The following is a 17,815-nucleotide window of genomic DNA, read 5'->3' as shown; positions in this document are numbered from 1 at the left end:
ATGGGACTCTCTCATTTTGTCTTTCACTTAAGTCCTGAATTCATCCCCAATTTGGATGTGACATTAGCCCAAATATAAGACTACATTTGTTGCAGTCACATGGTGTGATATATTTGAGCAACAAATATGTTCCATGAAAGGAGAGAGCACCAGTGTGTTACCAGCTCCTAGGGACAGCATTCTAGGCTGTTAGCAGATTTCTGAGTCTGAATTAAGGTTAAATTTATGGTATAGATTTGGTATCAGTTTGTGAACGATTAAGTTAATCCAGCCAATGGCATGCCTTCCTCCAGTAAACCTATAGCATATCCCCCTTCACTAGAAATGAACAAGTATAGCCAGTAAGAAAGTAAAAACTAAAAATGATGAAATACAAACAAGAGAGGCGCACACACACTGACTACATAATAAAACTTTGTTTTAGTCCACTACAAGAAATATATTGGTCCATTCTGCCATGGCAGGTAGCCTGGAAGGTAACCTGAATTTCCCCTCAACCTCAGAATGTTTGTAGCAGAAGGTTGGTCAGCAATCTCTCTGTTGGGAACTGATTATGCTCCAGCAAAGTTGACTTTTTTTTTTTTTATTTAACCATAAATTTTTGTATTTAACCTTTATTTAACCAGGAAATAATGCCACTGAGATTCAGAAAGTCTTTTTCAAGGAGGTACAGGCAGCAGCACCATGGGTCAACACAAAGTACACTATTGGAAAAAAAACAAAAACACACACAGCAAAACGCTTTGCTACACTTTGAGTATCATCTGGTAAGAGGACATGTGCATTCAGTACTCAAATGGTCCTTAAGCATAGCTTTATATTCTCCCATACTTGGGAAATAATCCCATTTGAGGTGATTCTATAATTTACACCAGGACGAGGGTGCGAATACTATAAAGGCACTTTTACCAAAGACAAGTCCATGTGCGAGGAATGGCGTACATTATCTAGAGACTACAGCTTCTCAAGGTGACTTTGGGAATCAAAAGAGTACATAAATAAGGAGACAAATCACACAGGATGTCCTTATGAAGGAAACTGGACTAGTGTTCCAATCTAGGATTGTGCAGAGAAGGCCAAGCAACACTCTCATATAAGCTGCAGTGATGAATACAAAAACCAGAATCCGTTTTAAAAGTAATCAAGCATTGATAGAAAAGTTGCTAGAATCAGTCTTTTTTCTCACACTGAAGGAGTTATTTTTGCAGAATAATATTAAGGACAGATTGCAGCTTTTCTGTGGCACTTGCTAATGAAGTAGAACAATATAATACAAAATGCTGTCATCTGCATAAAAGTGAAATTTGGCATCAGTTTTGTTTTGACACAAGACATTTATATGAATAGTTAATAAAATTGGACTCAGTGTGTTCTGCCACTCAAGTAGTTGCCATATTTCTACATCCCACAATCTTAGGCACAAGACCGACCATGTCAAAAGCCTTTGACAGAGCTCAAAACAAAACAGAACAGTATTGTTTAGAATCAGTAGAATTTATGTAGGAGATCATAAAGACTGTCGTAGTGGCTGTGACTGGCTTTATGTGGTGACAGCCAGAAAAGTAACGCAAAGTAGTCATACACGTCAGTCAGTCAGTCAGTCAGTCAGTTGAAACACATTCAATAATGTGTAATGGAAAATCCATGGACAAGAGTAACCTACATTTCTAGTTGTTTCACATATTTCTTACAGTGACATATCTTTGTGTTGTAGGCCACGTTTACCAACTACAACAAATAGATGTGCATCTACAAACTTCTGTGCAGTACCAATGCGGCAACAAGCTGTTACATTTAGCTTGTCACTTGAAACAAACCCAGTCTGTCTAAAACTTGAAAACAAGTCAGAAGCATCCCTTAGCATTTCTATTATAGAAACAAACTTGGGACCCAATCATCTGTCAAGAAACAAAGAACTACTGCCACCACAGAGCTCTAAAAGACAAAAGCAAAAATGTCTGCAGGGATGTAAAATGTTGACGGCTTTTAAGAACCAAACAGGAGACGTTTGATTATGTGACTGACAGAAACTAGACAACTATGGGACTTGTGTTTTGCTATAAATTTCTTTCATATTTCGCATTTAGAAGAGAAAATGTCACTATCTTGCGAAAAACCTTCCAGATTGCACTAAGGTGCATTTTATGATGAAAAATTTTATGATCTCTTTCCGTTCATACATTTGGGTGAGTACTGTATTTATCACTCCTGACCTCACGTGAGTAGAAGTGTAAAGAAAGAAAAGGATGTGGATTTGGGCCTGATGGACTGGAGAATTGTCTGAAATCAGCCCTCAGAGGCTCTACATGTGTATTTATAAAACCTTAGAATCATAATACATTTCTTCCCCAGGACCATCACCTTTTCTCTTGTCCTCTGACTTGAAAAACATTAGACATTTGGCCAAGAGACTCAGATATTAATAAATCTTTGCTAATACACTGTACAAATATATATTATATGGGCTCCATATGAACAAATGTCACTCAATTTGTTTGCAAAAAGGTTAAAAAAAAAAGCTTTTATCATCAGATTGATATTAGTTCATTTTTATTTAAAGAATAATACATTAAGAATATTTTATTTGGCATTTGGGAAGGTAACTTTGTGGAAAAATATTGTCACATGAAGAACAAATGTGAATCCATCAGATGTCATTGTGTTCCTAAACTTTTGCCTTACACTTCACTTCTCATAACAGTAGAAAATATCACAGTGTGAAGAAGATAAATTGACTTATTATAACTCAGGATAAGGAATAAAGCCACACGTTCATTTTAAAACAAACTGAAACAATGGCAACTGGATGAGCTAACTAATGAAAATCAGACGTTTCATTTGAATTGTGGCTCAATAGAATCTTTTTTTTTTTTTTTTTTAAACAAACTAAAGAAACTGCCCTGGCAAAAAAACGATGGTAGCCTTAGAAAAGAAAATATATATACCATAGGTAAAGGTAAAGGTTGCAAGACCGTCTCCAAGACGCTTGATGTTCCTTTGACTACAGTTGTATTATCAGACATTTATAGTCCACGGGACTGTAGGCAACCTTCCTGGACATAGCCGCAATAGGAAAGTTGATGATGAGTTGAAGAGAAGGATAATACAAATGTTAACCAAAGAACCCAGACCAACTTCTCATACGTTGCCCATCAATGGACTCCATTAATGTGTTGGAATTTGTCTAAATGCACACCCACAAGTCATGAAGCTTCTAGAAAAATGTCCTTTGGATAGATGAGACAAAGCAGGAGCTTTTTGGCAAGTCCTATCAGCTCTGTGTTCACAGATGCATATATGAGGCAACCAAAGAAAAGAACACTGTATCTACTGTGAAACATGGAGGAGGCTTGGTCATGTTCTGCGGCTGCTTTGTCAGGTGGTTACCAACTATTTTGTCCACGTCTGTAAAACAGTGGTGGTGCATTTGGGGTTTTAATAGGAATATCTGTGAGTGTTACCCACCTCAAAATTATATCACTAGAGTGTGTTAATAACCAGATATGTGTTTAGATCATATTTTCCTCTTCCAGTGAGTGGTACTCTAGTGAACCTTTGATATCCACAGGCCCCAGTCAAGAAGTGTGAACAGGAGTGAAACGTTTTGGAGACAGTTGTTCAGACTGTGTTGTAAATTGATGCCAGATTGTGTCTAAGTCCCCCCAGTGATGGGCTTCATAGTTTGATATACATGGCTTCCTTTACTTGTCTTTCAAACCATCTGTCTTGGTGGATGTTGTCCTTAAAGGACTGACTTTTGTCCTTCAGGTGTAGGTGGATAGCTGAGTCGTGCCCTGAAGAGCTGCCTGTCCCGCGCTGAGCCATATTTATTAGTGGCTTACTCATTACATCATCTGTAAAGATGTGTATAATGCCTTTTTCTCTGTTCATGTCAGTTCAACTCAGAGGCCGATCTCTCTTTCCTTTGACATCTCTTCTCTCTTCTATTACAACAACAGGGGGGCAAGGAGCTGAAGCTTAATGAAAGGTGCCCCCCACTCTGAGTCTCTACCCCTAAGTGTTTCAGCACCTGAAAATCATCTTTTATCTCCCCTCATTCATCCCAATTTCTGCTGGGTTATGTCCTGAACTTCTGTGGTGTTTGTTGGTGAAAGCAGTGTTAAGTATGTGTTTTAACTGTGTATGTTGATGCTTTCTCATAAATACCTGTGTCAGGCTTTGGATTAAGAAACTTTATCATATTCTAGGTGTTACTACAAGGGTGTTGCAATCATTTAAAATAACACTTTGCTCTATCCACCTGCGAAACTCCTCCTTTATTGTTTTTTACTGGAGTCACACAGCTGTGAAATGAAGATCTTACAGATTGTCACACCATGAAATATAGTACAAAAAGCGTTTTAATCATGGTCCGATGATGAAATGCTGATGCACTTCCTGGCTGGGGTTGCCGTTGCCGCTGCCAGCACAGTCAGCACAGGTGGCCATCACCCCGGCCAGCATCAGAGGAAACAGGAGGTTCAGGAGCCAAGTGGAGTGGGTTCTGCATGTCGATTCACCGAAGCCTTCACCAGCTCTGACGTTAATGTGCTGATTGTCTCTCTCGTAACTGACATTACAGGTAGGTGGACAGGTCTGATTTGCCTTGATTAATATGATTCATGGAAATACAGTCACTGCTTTCATCCTGCCGTCAACATCTCCCGGTTACTGTTAAGTGTTGCCAGTGATTTTCCTGTCACAAGCTCACTTAGTTTATTCAATCTGACAGATTCCGTAACCTGCGCGTTTTTACCGTTCTAACATCCTTTTTTAAAGGATTGTATTTTTTTTTAATTTTTTTTATAGTACTTCATAAGTACAATGACAGCTTCTTCACTGACTTTTACTGCTGGGATTGAATGTGACACTCCTGTTAGTCACAGTTTTACAGCAACAGAATAAATAATACAAGCAAAAAAAAAATAAAGTCTATAAATACAAGTGAGCTAATCATTTGTCATTTTTAGATTTTTTCAGCCTGGATGACCGACAAGTAAGTCGTCCCATCCTTTATTTATTTGATAATGTCTGATTCAGTAGGTGGACAGATTGCACCGAGATAGTAATGCAGCTGTCCATATGACTATTGAATGTAAACAGAGATGACACTCAATGGAAACAAGATTAGATTTACAAGAGATTTTGTTTTAATGTAATGCTTCCTTTCTTCCCAACAGTTGATATGACACTGATCAGAGGTTGTAATGATGCTTATCAGTTTAAGCATCATTACAGAGAGATTTAAAGAGCTTATGCCACAGTGTGAAACTGTCTGCCAACATGATCCTTTGACCATTCAAATTAAACTAAATAAAAAATGAATTTAAAAATAAAACAAAATTATCTTTATTCATTGCCGTAACTTTACTGTTCACCTTGTGATGGATGATGCAGAGGATAACATGATATCCCTCCAGAGATGTGAACCCCTTTTAACTATCACTGAAAATTTCCACATGGGAAAAAAAAAGATTCTAAAATTTAGTCAGTAAATGGACAACCTTGTTTTTCAGAGTATGGAAAAGAAATATGTCACCAGAACAGAGTGAGATTTGAACAACTCTAGAAGGAAATGGACATATTTACTCCTGTCTAATCAATGCACAGTGAGTAAATAACACCCTGGTTATTATGAATCAATTGCACTGATGTTATTGGAAATGTTCTAAAACGTTTAAATGGAACTCTACCAAATATAATACAGAATAATGCTTAAATTAAAAATTAAAATATGTTTATGATGTAGCTAGACATGCACCACCCTAGAAATAAAACTACACTTTTAACTTCTGCTTCAGTCAGTTGTGAGTTGTGCCATAAAATCAGTAAAAGCAACTGTTGTTTGACACTTATCATCTCCAACAGAAGCCACTCAGTTCCAGTAGCCATTTTTCACCATTAAAGAACACAAAGACACTCAAACCAGCATCTAAGAACCACACACTAATATTAACCTACAGAACCACGGACACACCTCCTCATTCAGTTTGATGAGAAGTTGTGTCCAAACTTCTGACTGGTAGTGTACACTTGTAGAAGAACTAACTTAACTCAAGAGTAGAATGAAGAGATACATACTCTGCGAGAACTTTGTTCTCGCTCCTTGGGATGCAAGAACAAAAAATAAGTTTGTTTTGGCCAAATAATTTATACTTTAACTCAAGTGTCGAAGTCCAGGGAAGTCCTCATAGGGCCCTCCCACTGCAGTATACGTCACACACGGTAAGCATTGTGGGAGATGCAGGATCTCAGATGTCGGCCAGACTTTTTGACGACCGTGTCCATTGGCTTACTCATTCAACATGCACCCACACCCAGGAGAGATTAGCGTCACACGGTGAATATTAGCATCTGGGAGCTCACAGAGTGGCTGCTAGCATCTACACTTTTCCTCCATAACCACACCCACTTCCAATATCTGACCAGTCACAGAAAAGTAACCAAACACCAGATGAGAAAAAAGGTCCTGCCTGGTTGCCTGGTTGGTGTGTCCTAACAGCCTGAGGAGTGAGAAAGACCTTTTCACAGAGTTTGTAACAGCCTTAAAACTGCAACTAAGTGCAGCTAAGCTCAGCGTAGTAGACACATTCTAACAAAAGCAACAGTTACCATGGCTGTCAGTTGCTATGGTTATTTTCCTTTAACTTACACTTGCACTGAGAAGCAAAAACCATTGGACTACTGACCTCTTAGCATATTTGGGTGCCCTCCCCTGTCATACATATGTCCTGGGCAGATTCATACCACTGCTCTGCCACATCAGTTTCTCTTTGCTAAAACAGAATCTTGGTAAATTCTGTCTCCATGTTCTGTACAAACCCAGAAGACTGGTTTGGACTCCTTGTCATTGGGCGGCTAGAAGGGTTAGCGGTTCGATCCCCCTTTGAGTAAGTAGAAAAGCGCTATATAAGAGCAAGACCATTTACCATTGCACTATCTCGGTTCAGCTGCACCTAGTTTTAGGTGGTGCCACTAGTACAACTATTTAATACAGGGCTGGACTTAACTATATCTGATGTATCCACTCTAAAGAAAAGGCAACTGGAGTTTCTTGAGGGGAGTTGGGGTTTAAATAGGAATATCTGTCACTTTTAATCCTGACATAGGACTTAACCCAACTCTTTTATTTCCAGCTACCACGACTTACCCCTGGTAACAGCATCAATAACTATTTACCCTTTATTCAAGCGTGTAGCTTTAGTCTCACATCAAAAATCTTACCATATGCCGAAATACTACAGTTACATAGTAAGACAAGATTAAGTAGGAAGTGGTTTAATCTTGTTTTACTAAAGACTTCCTCCTTGCACAGAGACCTCTGTTGGATGAGCGTTTGTATCTTCACCCTGAAAATGGGCTACTTTACTTTAGACCTACCCCTTTACACATACATCTGATCTTTAAGCTTATTACATACTCTGCAAGAAGCATGAACTTTGTGGAAAATTCTTCTCTATACAGGGGAGGTGGCCTGAGATATAATCTGCAATCAAACTGCAATACAGTCTGAACATCTGTCCCTTCTATTCACACCTTGAGACTGGAGCCTCCGGCTGATAATGAGTTGTTAGAGCACCATTCATAAGAGAAAGAGGACAGCGGCAAACTGTTTCCTCCTACTACAGGTGAGTATCTGGTCATTAACGAACCCTTGTCATACAAGTTTCTGACTACAACAGATGTTTCTATGTAAACTTCAACTCCCCACCAGTCCTTTAGAACTGGAGAAGCTACTAAGATGAAGCGTCTTCAAGAAACTCTAGTTGCACATATTGCATTGTTTTGGGATATCTCACAAAGCACATGGATTGCGTGTTTTATGTCCAGACTGCTCTTTGGACCAGGTTGTAACAGTTGATATTACGAAATGAACCTCACGACATCTGTTGCCTAGATACGGGAGTAGCAGAGCCGTCAGATGGTGCCATGTTTTCTTATGATAGTTGAGTGGCACTCTTACCATGGACAGACACATGTTCCGGAGCTCTTGTTTACAGTTTAATTTTTGCTTCTCAAAACCTTGTGACCTTCTGGTATCGTGTGGCCTTTTGCTCATGTATGAGTAAGTACGGTAACGATGATGTAGCTTACATCAATATACGACGAGCATTGTGAAAACCCAGTTCAGTGTGAATGTGAGTGTTCCTGCTAAACTCAATCCACCAACACAGACCTTGAAACGTTACATGGAGTTCATCCAACTACAATAAATGCTTTTGATCCATTCATTCGCGTGTACACTCGGAACAATTGATGGTTAGTTAGGAGGTGGAAACCTGTGACCCTCCAGTTCCTGAGCTGCTTCTCTAACTGCTACACCATAGTTCCCCAGACTAGCAAAAAAAAAAAGAAACTTTGAGAAATCAGAAATTTAACATAATTGGCAATAGGTTTTTAGATCTTACATTGAAAATAACTGTTTTCCTACTTATCTTTCCATCAGAAAAATATTTCCCTTTGAGTTTGACAGATTTTACTCTTTTTTAAGTCTTGCTAGTTAAACACATTTAGTTTCTCTCAGTACATCACATATAAAACTGATCATTTAACTTTGCTTTCTTGCCAGCTTACCACAACATGAAAACTTAATGTGTCTGAGCTGATCCAAACCGCACAGGACACTGAATTTAATCAGCCCAATAGCCTTTAAAGCATCTAAAGAAATGTCTCCTATGTACCATATATTTTACAGACTTAATAGTTTATCCATTATAGTGATACACTAAAAGAAAACAGAGATGAAGGCTTTCAGGTTATATAGAAAATTTATACAGGGAACACACAAACACACAAATCCACACAGAGGCTATTTTGGCAGTCTGCCTCTCTTAAAGCCGTAATCCATAATGATTGAACTGTGACATTCGAGCTAAAGCTTTACAGATGACAGTGCTGAGCTCGGCCTCTCATTTAACCGCTGTTCATTCATCAGCTTTGCCCCAGAAGACCATCACCACAACTACAAGAAAAGAAAAAGAAAGAAAATTAAAAAATAGCTTAAAAAAAGGTGATTTCAGATGTGCAGTTCTGCTGAAGCCACCCTTAAGTGTCAAAAATAATTGAGATGAGATCTTGGAAAGTCAGGAATAGATTTGTGAATGCAGATATAGCTCCCCTGAAACCTCCTGAGTGTGACATCTGTGCCGCTCTGCGATGTTAATGATGACTTATAAAATGGATACTTCTTGTCCTAGCTCCGGATTGGCTGAACCAAAGCCATTGTTAAACACCCAATAAACGAACACCTGTGACCGCGTAAATGTTAATTTAAATGTTAATGCACCAAAAGAAGATCACTGCTCGCAGCCCTGAATGGAGCCAAACTGCTTTATGGAAAGATTTGCTTAATTACAGGAGGATAAGTTTCATCAAGTGAGCTTTTTTTCCCCTCTTCTTTTCTGTGTTACAACCTGTTTTGTTAAAAAATATAATAGCTGGCATTGTGCGAGGCTTCACATTTTTAGCTCTGCCTCTCAAGCTTTCATCGCTTCAAGCATCGTTACGTTAACAGTGAAAAGAGCCAACATGTATTAACGTTTAGGGTCGGTACTGAGGTGTATTTTTACGGCTCCTGCCTTTTTGTTGCTACGCTGAAATGAATGTGATCTGGGTGTCAGGGGCTCAGACAATCATTACACAAGCCCACAAAGTTGGTCTTCTTTTCAGCATCCGTGGCACAGCGCTGCGAAGTGTCGGCTGTTGACATCACTGATTAGAGGTTTTGCTCTCTGGACTCTCGGCTAGTGGGGGGAGAACTGAGCACCACCTCCTCCTCAATTACATCAAAACAGAGAGCCAAGGAGGAGAGCAAGAGCCAAATGTAGGGGAAGAAAAAAGGAAGTAAGGAGACCGCAGAAGCAGAAAATGAAGGCGTGAGTCACGAGGGGCCACCGTGACTTCAGAAGTCTTTGTCTTTTTAAAATCCTGTTTAAACAAAAAAAAACATCATATCGTCTTTTACTTTTTGTACTTAGAGGTGCAGAGTTTAAATTTGAAATGATGAAGCAGTTCGATTACTGTTGACTAACAAAACAGGAGTGATGAGCAAAAGCGAGGAGCTGTAGCATGCCGTGAAAGCATGGAATGCTTGAAAAATGAAAGGAATACGTTCCCCCGGCATGGAACATGTGCATGAAGCAGGCAGCGCTGCATGCAGTCAGAGGTCTGACGGGGAAATTACCAAGTCAGAGTGTGAGGATGAAGCTGGTGGATCAAAGTGTGTATTTACCTTCAACTTGGTGACCTGCCTTTAATCCCATCACATAGTAAGAAGGTTTCCACTGTCAGGGACAGTTTTCATTTTGAATCAAAGGTTACACTCGTATGACTCCATTACAGTCAGGCTTTTCCTCTGCAACCAAGGATATGGGTGTCTAACTTCATCTGACGAGGTTTGACTGGCTCAGAATTAATAAATCAACATCATGCTGTACATTTGTGGTCCAGTTGGAAAAGTTTGCTCCTGTTTGAAATTAAGAAATTTAATGTTGACATTTATGAACTGAAATAAATGTCATAAAATTATTAGATTAGCCTGTTTATTCCAGGTAAACAGGACTGTACATTTCTTCTTTAATCCTTACTACCTCATTCTTAAGACTATTTTACTTTTATTTTTGTTCTTTGTTATCCTGAGACTCTTGGACAAAACAATTTCCTGTGGGGATCAATGAAGTGATCTTGAACCTTGAAAAGTAAATTATTCTGCAGAAAGATTAAGATTTTTCACAGGCAAACAACTAAAAACCTCAACAATCTGCAGATATTTATTTGTTTATAGCTGACTATTTTGGGTCTTGGACTTTAAGAACTGAGTTTTAAGAGATCATCTTTGGCTTTTCTTTTATTGTTTTTTAAGACTTTAAGAAAACGCAACATGATCTAAAACCTATTACAATGAAAGAGACATAGATTGAAGCCATATGTGCTTCATGTGAGCACATTTCAGTGGTTGAGTTTTTTCGTTGAGAAGTCCTGGAAATTCAGCATGACCCTCAGATACCAAAATACCAAGCGAGGTGGAACATACAAAGGAAAAAAGTGGAAACTCGTGTGCTCGACAGATTATCTGAAGAAAGAGAGGGGAAAAAAGGACGTCATAGCGTCGGCCATGCTGACAATGACTTCTGGAAACTGCAGAGCCAAATTAGCAACGGGGCAAGATTACTGCAGACAAAAGATGGAAATAGCAGTGTTTGAATATGTCAAACTGATCTATTTAATGGAAGTTTGTGCACTTAAGTTACTATGTTCAGGAAACAGCTGCTGAATAGACATTGGTGCAGTTCGCAGCAGATTATTAGAGATTATTTTGCGTCAACCGAGTAATGTCGCGCAATCAATGGAATTAATGGTTATACATTATTGCCGCATGAAGACACTGAGATGTGTCAACTTGCAGAAACAGACATTTTGTAATCAGGTTTTTGTCCTAAAATATTAAACATGACACAGTATTAATCTGCCATCTGTGATAATTAGTTTTTTTAATTTAGTATGTCAAACAAAACTGATTTGTTTGACAGATTTATAATAGTTTTCCTTGTTCTTTCTCAATAAATCAAGTAGAAAGACCAAAACCAAACACTTGCTGATTGCACTGCTTTGTGTATTCCATTAATAATCTGAATAACAGATGAGAATAAATGTAACCACCTCAGTCAGAACAGATTGGATTAGGAATTCTCTCTGGCTGGACCAGCAGGTGAGTTTCCAGTAGAGGCAGAAACATGGAGGGGTCAGTTCTATGGAGCAGGTAAACACATACGTATATTTGATCAGATTGTTTTGTTTAGCGTCCATGCATCCATTCTGCTCAGAATAAATGATGAGGTTGAAGGTGTGTTCTCCATGTAAAAGCAGATATTGTGTGTGCTGCATCAAGAGACATAGAGAAAGGGGTTGATTAAAGAGTAATGGATGGAATTAACGATCATGATGAGCAAGGTACTAGATCTGTTCTTCACCAGCAGAACTACTTTGTTAAAAACATATCTAGTGATTGATGTCCTGTTATATGTTAACACATATCCGAACCGATTATACAGTCTCTGTGTAAACAGCTACGTCTGAATCTACAGTCAGAATCATTTCAGTTGATTTGAAGTCTCTGTGTGATCTTTGTGTCGGCCTTGGGCTGCAAGACAGAAATTTGACACCTCTTTAAAGGACGTCTTCATAAAGTGTTTTCCTTCAAGATCACTCTGTCCTACCTTTGTTGAAGGTGCTTGTTCTGCTTGATTATGTTGAGTTTATTCTTTCTTTAAACCTCAGGTTTAGTTTAACACTTATCTATGTTCTGTTTGGTTATTCTTGATGTACCATTAATAAACATGTGGCTAACTGAATTGGTTACTGTGGATTTTCCCTCTTTGTTTTAACCTGAACATGCCAGGGGTTTCCTCCCACCGTCCAAAGACCTGCTTGTTGATTGGTGATTCTAAATTGTGTGTGAGTGTTTGCCCTGCAATAGACTGGAGACCTGTTGAGGGTGTACCCAAGCGGCAACCTCCAGGTCTGAGTGATGAAGCCAATGCGGAAGTGCAAAAAAACTGCAGTTCATCAAGTGGCCACTTGAGGCTGGCTCCAAAAGGGAGCAAATCCCCCTAGACCCCCATGTTAAAAAGGCCAACTTTACAGCATTATTAAACATGTTTACAGCCTGGTACAAATATGTTTGGTCTCAATAGTTTGTTTCACAATTCATGACAACTCTACAGGGGGGGAGTTTGTTCTAACTCGTTTGTTAATTTTTTTTTTATTAAGGTTTAAAATTCTGCATAATTAAGGGTGTTCCCACTTTGAGTGACCAGCAGTAGCCTGGCAGGTGGCAAAGAGTTGGGTGGATGGGTTTCAACGTGTGACGTCTGACACGACCCCCTACGTCAATATTTTGAATATCCGCGTGTGGGTGGAGTAAAACTCATCCAACATGGCTATTGCGGGTACCCCCCCACTTCAGGCTTCATTTTTGAGGTTCAGAATCCAATGGGTGACGTCACAATGGGTTTGTCCACAGTATATACAGTCAATGGGTGTACCCCACCTTTCGCCTAGTGACAGCTGGGATAGACTCCAGCAACACCCACGACCCTAGTGAGGATAAGTGGTAGTAGAAGATGAGATGAGATGTCAGGGATAAGAATTGAGAGGTTGAGCGCACCATCTACCCCAGGAAATAGTCCCTAACAAATACACCTCTTCCTCTTGTTTGATAAAAATAAGTGACTAGTTGATTTAGGAAACAGTTGAGACTTTTTGATTCTTAAATTCTTCCGTCGCAACCTATGAGTTTGGGTTTTGTGAGCCGAAGACAGTAAAAAGAAAAAAAATTGAATGTGACTCATATGGCTTTTGCTCCTCAACCAAGGATTTAGGAGTTTAACTTTATCATCATATGAGCTAAAAGAATTTAATATTCATGTGATTCATTAACTGAAACAAATGGTCAATAAAATGATTACATAAAGAGAAATAAATCTACATAAAAATTAATACTTCCTGCAGGTAGATGGGCTGCTTTTGACTGTTAGAACTAAAAGAGATCCTTCTTGTTCTTGAGAATTTTTAAACAACATAAACTATAAACTATTAAACAACAATGAACGGGACAAAGATCAAAGCTTTTTTGTCATTCATGTCCACACATTTCAGTTGCTTGTTATGCATCTCAAGTTACCATTAATACATTTGTGATCTCATTTGTTTGCTAAGGCCTGAACATTGCTGAGACTTTTTAACAATTTAATTCTCCAGTAGTAACCAGTGAGTTTGGGGTTCAAGAGCCGAAGACAGTAAGTGAATAAAGTATTCAAAAATCTACTTACATATTGTTATTTGGAGCTTTAACTGGTATTTGTTGATATGAGACCCCCCTCACAGTTTCTGAACAATCTGAAGTATCTTAAACACTATAGCCTGTAAACAGTGGTTAGCATATTTCAAGAGACTGTTTTGGTAAGGATGGACAAAGAAAACGCATATTTTAGTGAATATATTAACACACTCACTCTCCAAGACCATTAGTGTAATTTTAAAACATTAACTCTGACTGATGGAACTGTCTGTCTTTATCAATGGAAGAGTATTCAACATAGATGTTACAAGAACGTTTACGTTTTATTAATTGTATTTTCAAGATATGTTTAAGGTAAGATGATTAGTTTTCTACAAATGACAGAACTTCTAAACACCAGTCTGGATTTGTGTGTTTATTTGTGATTGCAGCCAACCTCCTGGCAACGTCTGGCAGGCAAGAAAAAAAAAAAAAAAAAAGATTTATCTGGTGCTTTGCAACAGCTTCTAACATGATTCAGCCAATCAGAACCGAGAGCTGCAACTAACCACTATATCAGAGAGAGTTAATGGCACGGGGAAGATGGAAGGACGGAGCACTACGAGGCATGAAGAGGCGAACACATTAGTGCAGGAGAGGAGGAGGAGGAGGAGGAGGAGGAAGAGGAGGAGGAAAGGCGCCATGATTAGAGGAAGAAGGAGCTGGAGAAAGAAGTAAAATGGAGAAGATGGAAGGAGTAAAAGAAATGGAGGTGGAGGAGGAGACGGAGCGTGAGATGTTCGGCTGTCTCCACCAGCAGATGCTGAGGGGTCCAGCAACACACGCAGCGGAACTCTCACAGTCCACTGCCAGATAAATAGCTTTACACACACACACACACACACACACACACACATTCGCAACTAAATAAATAGCTTTATACTCAGCAACAGCCAAAGTGGGTCAGACATCAAAGTAGCCACTCGAAAAGCTGCTGGAGCTGTCGACACACACAGACACACACAAACACACGCATGCACGGCAGACACACGTACACACTTGCTTACTCCAAATTGCCACTTGAACCATCTACACACACACGCACACATATGGAGACACACACTTGTGCTTACTCCAAATTGCCACACTCCTCCTCTCCTCCTCCTCCTCCTCCTGTCTTTCCACTCTATCCTCTCCTCCTTTCTCTTCTCCTCACACACATACACAACTCCTCTTGTAAATTGCAGCGAGCGGGTGCCACGGCTGACCAAATAGCAGCAATCAGGAAGTCTGAGTGCTGACGGACAAAGGCTGCCGACCACTTTGGATAGATACACACACTCTGTCACACACCTTCAGCAGCAAGGACAGTGTCCATCTTCTGCGCACAGGGCAATAGGAGGTCAAATGGTTTGAAGTACAGTACCAGAGTGGGGAAACTCAACCTTTAATAATCTTAAATATTAAAACGCATCTTACTTTGTCCTCAACTTCAATAGCTGTGTTGCCTGAAAAGGGAAAAATTGCACATGTATAGAACTTTTCAGCCTCTTTTACTGAACTTAGCTTGGCCTCACCATTCGTTGCTCTTGTTTCCAGCGGCAGCAGCAGCAGCAGCGGCTGCGTTCAGCAAACAAGCTGTGATAAACTCGATGAACACCACTGGTGCAGCATTGAACAGCAAACAGACACAGTGGAGATGGTGGAGCAGCTGAAGAGCTTGGCATTTTTAACTGGAGTTTGTCAAGACCAAACAACGTCTAAAAGGTATGTGGATGGAAATACGACCTCGGTGGGTTTTCATTTGCCTAACGCCAATTTAACAGAGCCACAATATGTGTGGGTTGTGACTTTTGATATGTCTGGAATAAAGAAAGAAATTGTACACGATCCTTTTAACAACAGCACCAATGCCTCATAGCGAGAAGGAAATTCTCGCTATGAGGCATCAGGTTTAAATCCTTCCACTGTCCATAGGCATGTTTGTTAGGTTAATTGGTGATTCTTAATTAGCTGTAGGTGTGAGTGTGTCTCTGTGTTAGCGATGTGATAGACTGGTGACCTGTCCAGGGTGGACCCCATCTCTCAGCTGTGTGACAGCCAGTGACCCTTCAGTGGACAAGCGGTTACCTAACATGATAATATTTTTGAGGAAACTAAAAAAAAAAACTAAAAAACACATTCTTCATCTAGAGCCTTACCTAACTTGTTGGAGGGAAAACATCAATGGCCTTTGTTTCCTCTGGTACCGCAGTGCAACATTTCACACTGTCAAACAAACACAGAGGTCCAGATTTGAAGGCTTGGTTTGACTTGGTACACGAGAGCACTGGGGATCCACATGTTTTTTCTTGCAACATAAAATTCTGGCAGTGACAGAGGTTTAAGCGCAGCATGGTCATTCAGGTGGAGGATACAAAGAAGAATGAAAAGCTCAAAGCATGTACAGCCCAGCAGGCCTTACCTGGAGGCTGAATGGAACTTGTATAAGAAAGTATAGCATGCAGGTACAACGCCTCAGTCATGACTGCGGTGCTCTTGGTAAAGTTGATCAGTGTAAGGCTTCAAGGAGGACACTTAGGCTAGTTAGAGCTAATCAGAGAGTTTCAATGACCACAGCAGTAAAGCATCCGTGGGGGAATAAGTATTACTGCTAGTGCACAAAAGAAAGAGCGAATAAAGCTGGTCACAGGGACAGAAATGAACCAAATTAAAGGGTCAGCCTTTTTGTGTTTCCTCTAGTTAGTTCAGGTGTACAGCAAAATACACATTAAAGTGGAATACTAGCAGAATAATGAGTGCTTAAGATTCATATTTGCTGCAGTGTAGCCAAAGACAGCATCTTCATATTATAGCATTTACACAGAAATTAGTGGCCATTGAAGTCCAGGTAAAACCAAATCACAACCTGATACCTACCTCTCTCTATTTACTTTGCTGTATCTGTCACATCTGTCACATCTGTCACAACTCTCTTCTCTTCGTACATTATCAGATCACTATCGTTAAGAAGAAACAAAATAAAGCAATTTGTTGTTGAGCATTGTACAGCCACGAGTACACTATCAGCCAGTTGCTGTCTGAGTAACGCAGTATGTCTTAAGGCTGTGACACACCAAGTCGATGGCTGATATCTTGCAACTGTCACGTCGCCGATGAGCATCTACGGCTCCAGTTTTTCAAATGTGTCCTGAAACGTTGGCAATAGTTGGACTGTCCGCAGCTTTTCTGCTGATTCAATAAATTCACTAAATTAAATAAGACGTTGATCCTAGTGATCACTCTGATCAGCTCAGAGAACCAAAATGTATTTTGTTTTGGAAGTATTGAGAGATTTTCAGGCAGCAGTATTGCACTTAAAGCCAGTGCAGAGACCTTAGAAATGCTGTGATGTGTTCAGGTTTCTTTGTCTGCAGCATTGTAAATGAGCTGAAGATGGCTGAGATCCTTCAGTCTAGTAGTAAAAAAAATGCCATGAATCTTACGGGTTCTACTACATATAGATTAAAGTAGTGGTTGTTGTTGGTCTGCTACACAGACATTTCAGACTGAGTTATTAGTTTTCAAAAAAAAAAAAAAAAGGCGGTAGAAGGCTCCAGTAATGTGCCCATGAATTGCATCACATTAATATTGAAAATGTGAAATCCTAATGTATGTTTCTGATTAACTGTGCAGCCAAACCATGTTTCTACTTGCTCTGCTCTTCTCCTTTTTTATTTTTTGCACCATGTAAGAGGTTTTGTTTTTATTGAAGTCAAACTCCATGTTGACTCTCTGTGTGTGCGTTTCTGAAATTAGCTCTTGCAAAGTGCAAGAATCCCATAACACAAACGGGGTGATTTATTGTAGCAGACAGCCAGTGTTTTCTTTGTCAGAAGGTCGGTAATGGGAGCCAATTGAAGAGTGAAAGAAACATTGTGCTGCTTTGAGTGTAGGAACTATAGTGAGGAGAGCCGAGAGAATGTGCTGTTCTTTTCTGTCACCCTCCACAAACCGCCCAGCTTCCAGTGCAGAGCTCAGCACACCTCCACAGGATCT

Source organism: Mugil cephalus, chromosome 13, assembly GCF_022458985.1.
Source record: "Mugil cephalus isolate CIBA_MC_2020 chromosome 13, CIBA_Mcephalus_1.1, whole genome shotgun sequence".
Classification (NCBI taxonomy): Eukaryota; Metazoa; Chordata; class Actinopteri; order Mugiliformes; family Mugilidae; genus Mugil; species Mugil cephalus.
Note: the sequence above shows the minus strand (reverse complement) of the source record.